This window comes from Castor canadensis, chromosome 19 (genome assembly GCF_047511655.1).
Source record: "Castor canadensis chromosome 19, mCasCan1.hap1v2, whole genome shotgun sequence".
NCBI lineage: Eukaryota > Metazoa > Chordata > Mammalia > Rodentia > Castoridae > Castor > Castor canadensis.
Window position 1 is genome coordinate 45,341,936 of NC_133404.1, and position 9,976 is coordinate 45,351,911.

The following is a 9,976-nucleotide window of genomic DNA, read 5'->3' on the forward strand; positions in this document are numbered from 1 at the left end:
GGGTTAGAGTTCTTGCTGAGCATGTGTGAAGCCCTGGGTTTGGTCTCTACCACCTCCCAAAAATTGTGTATAAAATCATATTCACCTTATTTTTGTTTGGGGAGAAGTATTATTTAGCTTTTATTCATAATCATAAATATAACTCTGCAATCCAACTAGACTTGGAGAGGAATAAGGAAATATGGAACCCAATGAACTGCTCCAAGAGCACAAAGATAATAGGATTTTGTGAGCAGGTGGGGTGGAGGGTGCTCTCCTGAGTGACATAAGGACTGGCCTGGTGGTTAAGATAAGCACAAATCATATGTATTAGAGTTGTCTACAGCTGGCAATGGCAATATTCTTGCTGGTCTTGGTGGTCTTACTGGACAAAACCCTCCATGGCTTCCAAGATGTTAATACCATCTTTCACCTTCTGCAAGACCACATGTCTGCCATTCAACCACTCAGTCTTGGCAGTGCAGATGAAAAACTGGGAACATGAAGCATTTGTCATGGACAAGATGCCTGGGCCTGTATAGAGCTTTGGGATGAAGCTCTCATCACCAAAATCTCCCCATGCCCCCAGAGCCAGTATGGTATGTGAAGTCACCACTCTGGAACATGAATCCTGGAATAATTCTGTGAAAGTAAGAAACCTTATAACCAAATCCTTTCTCTCCAAGTGGTAAGAGCACAGAAGTGTTCTGCTGTTTTTGGAAATTGGTCTGCAAACAGCTCAAAGCAGATGCAGCCTGAGAGCTGACCAGCCCTCAGGATCACTGGTATACTCCCTACTAAAAAATTATCACTTGATCAGTTTAGTTTTCCCTCAGGGCCTGATTAACGCTGCTTGAGCTTAAAAACAAAAAGCAATTTTCCCTATTGTGGGCACTGGCCACACAACCCAAGGTGATGTTGAGCAGTTCCTGACCTCTTCAGAGAGCATCTTTATCTCGCAGGTTTTCAGTTTTAGCCAGTTAATCTGTATAACAACTGCATTATCCTTATAGATATTGTATAATTAGACAACTTTACTTATATGAAACATATATGTAATATCTATATCTGATATCTTATATAGTCTATCTATAAAGTGATTAAAAGTTCACAAATTATTTTGTGTACACTTCATTTAACCCTAATCCATTTAGTTTGTTTAATTTTTGTTTGAAACAGGGTCTCACTGTGTAGCCCAGGCTGGCCTTGAACTTTTGATCCCTCCTGCCTCCACCTCTCAAGTGCTGAGATTATAGGTGTATGCCACCACGAACAGCATAGCACCCTTAGCCTTTTAATGCGACTGTCTAATATAGCTATTATTATTCCCATTTTACAGATACAGTGACTGATATTCAGACAAGTTAAGTGATTTGCTAAAGGTCACACAGCTAGTAAGTGAAATACCTAAATATGTAACTCCAGAGTAATCTGATTCTAAAATGCTTGTTCACTGAATCTCAAAGTACTGATGTATGCAAAACATAGCCCTCCCTGTTGATAGATGTTATCCCATTCTAACACGGAAACTTGAAGTGTTAGTTTATTGTTAACTTTGTTAATTTAGTGAGGTAAATTGGAATGAGATTTAAGAGATCCTCTGTAAACAGAGGAAACAAAACAACAGAGTAAGTAAGTACCAACAGTTTGGTTAGCACACATAGGTAGAGATATATGGCCAAGCTTTCAAGAAGGACTTGGGTAAATCAGAAGTAAGCAGATGCTAAAATAGATTCAATAGCTTGTATAAGATCAAACATCTGGTAAATGACATGGTCAAGATTCAAAACCAGGTCCACACCTAAAGTAAAGATGCAGGAGCCAGCCAGTTGACCTCTCTGAGAAATGGTTCTGTGGTGTTATGGTTACTGAGTGGATGTGCCAGAGAGGAGCACGAGATGAACTGCAGCAGGTACAAGAGCAGGGCAGGGCACAATTGGTAACAGTAGTAGCACTGACGCCTTATATTTTTGTATAATAAAATAAAAGTACTTTCATAGTTAATTTTGCTTAGCGGTGATAAATGCCTGACATAAACAACATAAAGGCTCTCAATTTCAGAGGGCTTGGTCCATGATTGCTTGGCTCAATTGTGGTAAAGCGGAATATCATGGCAGTACGATTATGAGGCAGAGGCTACTCACCCCATGGGGCAGGAAGCAGAAAGAGGGAGACAGGAAGGGGCCAGCGATGAGATACCCCTAAGAACCATCCCCAGTGACCCATTTCCTCTATCTAGGCTCCATTTGCTAGAATCTCCTGACTTTCCCAAAATAGTGCCAGCAGTTGGTTACCTGAGCTTTTAACACATGAGCCTGTGGGGAACATTTCATATTTAAAACATAACAAATACTAAGGAATTATTAAAAGTCTGAGAAATAGTGAAACATTTTAGTAATAGGAAGGTAGCTAAGTCACCAAGGCACAGCCATATGGTGAGATCCTGAGCTGTCTCTGAAAAGTAGCCTAGGCAGAGATTGTTGCAATGAAATAATGTTGGGTTAAAAAAAAGGCAGAAAGAAGGAAGCACTCTGATTATATTTCTATAAGTGTGCATGTCAGTAATGAGAAAGTGAGGAAGGGAATATAAAGTAACCTCACTGGTTCCAAGTGAGTTTAATATTCCTTATGTGCTCTTTAATGTTTTTTGAGGTGTTTTTTTTCAATTTTTGTGTTTTTAAAATTCTGAAAAATTTTAGTCTTACAACAGTGTTATAAAAATAGTGGATAGAACTATTATAGTCCTTTAACTCACTCTAAGTCTTAATGTCTTACCACATGGACTTTATTATTTCCACTGTTTGTGTACGTCTGTACTATTTTTCTGAGCCATTTGAGAATAATTGGAAACATTGTAACTGTTGAACACCTCAGTTTTTATTTCCTGAGAACAAGGGCTTTCTCTTACATAACCACGTCATGACTAGTAAATCAAGACATTATCATTGATATAATATAATTACTTAAGCTAAAAACTTTATGAATTTGTTTTCAATTATCACAAAATTACCTTTATAGGTAAAAAGAGTTCTGGACCCACTAAACCCTGATCATTTTACTCTGTCCATAGGTTTGTCTTTTCCGAATGTCATGGAGTTAGGACCACAAAGTACGTAAACGTTTCAGATTGACATCTTTTCACTTATTACTATGCATTTGGTTTTCTTCTATGTATTTTCATGGCTTAATAGTTCTTTGTCACTACCAAGTTTGGGCATTTATGAATAAAGCTGGTATAAACATTTGTGTGTAGAAAAGTTTTTCAAACTCATTTGGACCAATGCCAAGGAGTGCGATTGTGGAGTCATACGCTGAGAGTACGTTTAGCTTTGTACAAAGCTGCCCAATTGCCTTCTAAGGTGGGCACACCATTTGCTTTCTCACCATCAATCATTGGGAGTCCCCATTGTTCCACAATTCTCCAGCATTTTGTGTTGTCAGTGTTTCAGATTTTAGACATTCTAGTAAGTGTGTTGTGGTAACATGGTTCTGCTTTTTACAATGTAGAATCTTTGTCCATGGATCATACTGCAGTCTGCTTACAGTCATACTGTCTACAACCATGATTTTGCCATCATGGGGTTGTATTCCAAGCTGATTCTTGGTGGGGTGGCTTTACTTAACTATGACTAACATAACAGTAGCTGAATCTTTTCTCCATCTTGGGGAAAAGATTGAATACACTTTTGGATTGGTACACTTGAATTACCTGTATAATTACTATGAACTCAAGTCTCAATTTTCCATTTGTTTGAGACCAAACAGATACATTTTCCTAAATATTGCTATAATTGAAGCTGGGTGTAGTTTTTTATCTTAATCATTCAGTAGTTTACATTCACAGAGCACTCCCACACAGTAGAGCGGCACTACTAACAGGAACCATTCAGCCAATGCTCACTATGTGTCTGGGACTATTGCAGGTCCAGAGTGAAAGCAAAACTAACGTAAAAGATACATGGACACTGTGAGTGGAAAGAGATTCAGAACAACTCTGAATTCCAGTTTTAGGAAAAACTTAGCTAATGTATGCATGAGAGTAATAGATGATAAAAATCCATGTGCAAATAAATCTAAAAGAGCCCTTTCAATAATATGAAATTAAAATTTTAAGTATTAACAATGGATTATGTTGCAGCTTAATTTGCAAATTGAAGCAATAGACTATCTCTTTCAAGAAACATTCATTATTCCAGACAATAGCAGGACTGTAGGCCATTTTGTAGAATTTCAAAATGAAAATCAGAAGCAATGTCAACATAAAAAACAATGAAGATGCTGGATAAATCAATTCAATAAACAAGATATAAATTCAAGCTAAAAGTAGCCTTGGGTAATTCATATAAGCACATTATTCTCAGCGTTTGCTGTCTACAGTGTCCCCACACACAAGCACGCTCACTGTGGTGCCAGCTCCAGTGGTAAAAGCAAGGCACACTGCACAGCTGGACTTCCCTTTGAAACTTGCCTCTTGCACCTCATAAATATGTTTAGTTGTTCAAATGGAATTGTAGGTTAGACAGTTCAACCCAAAGATTATATCTTCTACTCTCACAGGCATTTGTCCTGTTAATTTTGAGCTACATTTGAGGAAAGCATGATTCCCATAGAAATTTCTTATTTTGCTGGGAGCAAAATGTACAATAAAGGAAACCAAATTTAATTAGCACATTAACAAAGTCACAGCAAGTGGAGACATAGAACATGACAATGGGAAATTAGGTAAATCAAGGCTAATAGTTTTAGGGCCATGTTTTTATAATCAGAGAAGAAAGAATAACTTGAAAGCAATCACATGCATTTCTTATACTTGTATCTAATTTATGAGTTTGGAATTATTGACACAAATACTGCTTAAAATGATCTTTGTATATAAATGAGAGAAATTTAGGTAAACACAGTACCTTTTTGACCTGTGCTAAATGCAGAATTCTTCTTTGCCTTCAAAAGCATTCACCCAAGCTTATAGTGAGAAGTTTTGCAAATGAAAGTAGACCGTCATGCTGATTTTAAAAGCTCAGAACACAAAAGTCATGCAGAAGACAAAAATCGTGGTGGAAAATGACTAGGTTTTGGTGTTTTAATTTCTACCAGCAATTTTCATGGATTTACCATTCTCAGTCCACCCTTGTCAGATGCTTGCAGCCTGTAAGTATAACTCATTTTCTTAGTGGAACTATTGACATGAAAACAGGATAAAATTAGGTACCAAGAGTTAGCTGAGGCCAGCAGGACAGCCGAACAAAAATGTGATGTGTCTGTGCTAGTTTTGTGACCACAAGGTGACAAGTAAATGACAGAATACTTGGAAGGTAGATGTTAAAGTGACTGTGGATGCTGGTGTTGGTGCCACAAAACCTGTATCTGCCACTTGCTGTGTGACCCTAAACAGCTTGCTTAACCTAAGCCTTGGCTTCCTCATATGTGCATGGGAAATAGTGACACTGATTTCATTGTACTAACCTAGAAATCAGTCGAGGAAGTAGAGCAGCACAATGTCTGGCACATGGCAAACTACTCACCAGAGGTTAATTACTCTAGACCAGAGAGAATGATCATTACCAGGGAGGGTGTGAGTGGCTTGTTGAAAAAGTTGCTGCAGAACGGGTCACAAGTCATTCTGCACAGATAGTGTCTTGAGAGGCTCACAGTTGTCCTTGTGCACATAAAAAGGAAAATGTCAGTACTAACTCATGCCAGCTCTGGTTCTGATCTGCTTGTCTCAGTTAATTTCTGGAACCTGGTTATGACTAGGTTTTGTCTCAATGGATGGTGTCTAATTACCCCTTAGACTTTCCTTCCCCACTTGGGTTTGGGCTTCCCATTCTTGTACAGTTGAAATTATCCTTTAAAGCTCAGTTTATTTCCATTTCCTCCACCATCTTCCCTCCCTTCCCAACCTGAAGCCATGCTTCTCTCTTGACATCCTGTAGCACTTAACTTCCTTCTCTCTCAGGGCTAAGGGTATTTCTGCTTTTCTGTGGATATCTGTGTGACTGAACTGTAAGTTTCTTCATGGCAAAGGCTATGTCCTTATTCTATGTTCCAGCTGAATCCATTAGAAGATGGATATCTCACCCACATTTCCATTCACTTTCCCTGAGAACTCCAGCTCACCAGCCTTGTGGGCTGCAACCGCATGGCTGTTCTACACGGTGCAGCTCCAGGGACTTGATTGATTTGGTTTAGAGGAGATACAGATGCTGTGGAGCATTCATTCTGTCCTATGCCTTGAGAGGTTGGGTAATGAAAGAGATATGCAAGAAACAGAGGTGGGCAGAGAGAAATGATTGCATATCTGAGGTCTTTCTGGCTATGGGCACCATTCTTCAAAGAGCTCTCATGGTATTCAAACTTGAGAGCTTCATAAAGCATTTCTGAGTCCATCCCTTCTTGTAGGTCTACAGCCACTTGAATTGTTCCCCTTAATTGCAACCCAAGAGTTTTAACTGATACATGTACTCACTCGACAGAAGTTTGGACTTCTCCTTGTGAAATAAGTGACTATCATGAAATCAACTTGAATTATATGAAGCTGGTGGTCTCATCTATCTTTGGGCCCTAACAAGAACTGTTCTTGCTTCTTGCTTTGCACAAGCTCATATTCTAAGCATGGGAGAGCTCTCTGCATTCCATGTGATTCACTGTTGGCATGTGTAGGAGTCTTTGGAGACAAGGACTTTCACAGGCTCGTGGTCTAGCAAAGCCCTCAAATGGCTCAGTGAACAACTGATGCATGGAAGGATCCAGTTTTCTGTCTTCCTGTAAATGACAAATTAGTAGTCTCCACTCTCAAGAAGTTTGCAAGAATTCATGTTTTCAGAGGGCATCTGTCTGCTATGGAAAAACTGTTCTGGAAATAGCACTGGAGGGTGGAGGAGTCTGGTTTCCCATTAATCTATGGTTTTGTTTGTTTGTTTGTTTTGCAATTCTGGGGTTTGAATTCAGGATCTCAGGGTTGCTAGGCAAGTGCTCTAATACTTTAGCCACTCCCCCAATCCTTTTGCTTTTTCAGATAGGGTCTCATGCCTGGACTGGCCTCAGGCCGCCGTCCTCTTACCTCTACCTCCAGAGGAGCTGTGATTATAGGCCTGAACTTATCATGTGAAGCCTCTGCATTCTTGAATTTGGATAATTCTCAAGCACTGTTTAACATTAATCAAAGAAAATTAGCAACATCTTAACATATCCAACAAACAGGTATTGATAATGAAATCTTTAATATCACTGATGCAGAATAAGAAACTAATGAAAACAAGAAAATGCTCTATTGACATTTTTGGAATGGAGCATACACAAGTTTTCTATTTTTTTTCTAGATGAAATGTTACCTGAAAACTTAGGGTTCCCTGCACAGTGTAGGATCGGTTCTAGAACAAAGAAACAAACAAAAAGCTTGAATTTGAGTGATAGATACCCACTGCGATTGATGCAGCACACACACAGTTCACTTGGGAAAATTACAGCGCTTATCATGGAACTTTAGGGGGAAAATTTAGAAAACAAGAGTTGAGTATATGTTCTCCTAATGGAACTTTATGTGCACTATTGGTAAATGACCCAGTTACCCAGAGGGGCAGATTTTACTATTGCTACTTTGCATTTGGGGAAATTGAAGTCCAAGATGATACAGCGGGTAGGATTCACATGCAGGCTATTCACAAATGTTGCCCTTCAAGGGTCCTAGGCCAGTAAGCAGATAAGGTGATTAGCTTTCATGAACCCTTTGAGTTGCTGTTTCCCTCAGGGTTTCTTGATTTATTTATAGATTCTTAGTATAAGTACATTAGTAACATATACTCTTAACCAGACTAGGGTGAGTACTTGTCAGGCACCTTATTAAGAATAAGAATTCCCATCAACTGTGATTCAATAAAATTCTCCTTTTTTTGGTGTAATGCTCTCTACCACTTGGTTTAGTTATTTTTCAGGTAGGTCCTCATTTTTGCTCAGGTTGACCTCCAACCATGATCTTCCTGCTTATGGCCTCCAAATAGCTGGATAATAGGTGTATGCCACCATGCCTGCTCTGTTGTTTTTGTTTTTTGAAATTTGGGGTCTTGTTAAGTTTTGGCACAGGCTGGCCTTGAATCATTATCCTCCTGATCTCCACTTGAGTAGCTGGGGTTATAGGTGTGATTTCTGCACCCAGTCTTCTCTGCATTTTTCAATGTACTGGGGTTTGAATTCAGGGCCTTGTGCCAGGTACTCTGCAACTTGAGCCATTGCCTTTTTGCTTTTAGGTTGTTTTTGAGATAGGGTCTCTTGTGTTTGCCTGGGTCAGCCTGGACTGAGCTTTTCGTACCTATGGTTCTCTGGGCTGCGGAGATCACAGGCACATGCCACCATGGAATACTGACTTGTTAAGATGGGGGTGGGGTGCGTCTCACTAACTTTTTGCTTGGTCTGGCCTCAAACTGCAATCTTCCTAATCTCTGCCTCTTGAGTCACTAGGATTATAGGTGCAAAACACCACTCCTGGGCAGCCCAGTGGTTCTTAAAGTCAGCAACTACAAGATCATCTGGAAGGCTTTGCTAAAACACAGGTTTCTAGTTAAGCAAGTGTAGAAAGGAGCAGGAGAACTGAATTTCTGCTGAGCTAGGGACCCCAGTTTTAGAACTACTAGTCTAAGTGATTGCTACTTCTCTTTTACAGGGATCCTCCACCTAAGAATAGTGTGAGGCAGACTGGAGCTACATCCATGATATTTTTAGGTAGCAGCTCGTTCAGAACACAGAAGAACAGTAGATTTTGCTGTTAAATCACCTCCTATGTTGGATCTTTGGGATCTTTAGGATTTCAAGTTACTGGAGCCTAGGAGTATTGCAGCCAGGGGTGTGCTGGGAAATTGGTGGAGGGGTATAGACATCTGGATTTGCCAATTTCTATAGCAAAGTACACTGTAGCCAAATTTCATGTTGCTAACTAGATTATAAAAATCCTGAAAATATGACAAAGGAGGATCATGAACCACTGTGAGTAGAATCTAGCACACCATTGCTTGACTTTCCAGGCTGCTAGATTTCTACTGTTCTTCTCACTAGCCCTGTTCTCATGGACAGCCCTCTCTTCCTTTTATTGCCCTTTAATTTCCTATGGCTCTGTTGTTGTACCACTGCACAGTGTCCAGCTCTCTTAGAGTGTCCTCCCTCCCTCCTTCCTTCCCTCTTTTTTCCTCCCTCCCTCTCTTCCTTTTTTCCTTCCTTCCTTCCTTCCTTCCTTCCTTCCTTCCTTCCTTCCTTCCTTCCTTCCTTCCTTCCTTCCTTCCTTTCTTCCTTCCTTCCTTTTGGTCTTAGTACCTGGTCTGGCCTGGACTGGACAACTTTGGCCTTGTCTTGCTGGCATCTTTGTTGTAGAGTTGCATCTGTGCTCTGATTTCTCCACAGTTCTGCTTGCTTTCCTGGTTGTTCTTTTCTGGCTCAGTCCCCATTTCTCTGTCACATAGCCTTCCAACATGCAGGATAACTTGGCATAGTAAACAATGAATTAAACAAGAATGGGTCCCTTCTAAGAACATTTGTACACTCTTGGTGGAAATGTAAATTAATTCAAGCACTATGTAAATCAGTATGGAGAGTCATCAAAAAACTAAAAACAGAACTGCCTTATAACCCTGCAATATTACTCTTGGGTGTATATTTGAAGGAGTATAAGTCAACATACAAGAGAGTTACTTGCACACCCATATTTATCCATGTTCACAGCAGCCAACAATCAAATGAATCAATGAATCAATGAATGGATAAAGAAAATGTGATATATATTCACAATGGAGTATTATTAAGCTATGAATAAGACGGAAATTATGTCATTTGCAGGAAAATGGGTGGCACTGGAGTTCATCATGTGGGTTAGGGAAGCTAAGCTCAAAAATTCAAATACGGTGTTTTTCACTTATATGTGGAGTCTAGACCTAAAATGATGATGATGCCAATAACAATAATGATCATGAACATGGGACTGTCTGGGAGGGACCAGGAGGAGGGGAGAGGTGAA

At 39.8% G+C, this 9,976-nt stretch overlaps 1 pseudogene; it reads right to left on the bottom strand.

The window, feature by feature from the left end:
* Nucleotides 1-309: 309 nt before the first annotated feature.
* LOC109675120 (peptidyl-prolyl cis-trans isomerase A pseudogene) lies at nt 310-7,455 on the bottom strand (annotated as a pseudogene).
* Between the last annotated feature and the right edge of the window lie 2,521 nt (nt 7,456-9,976).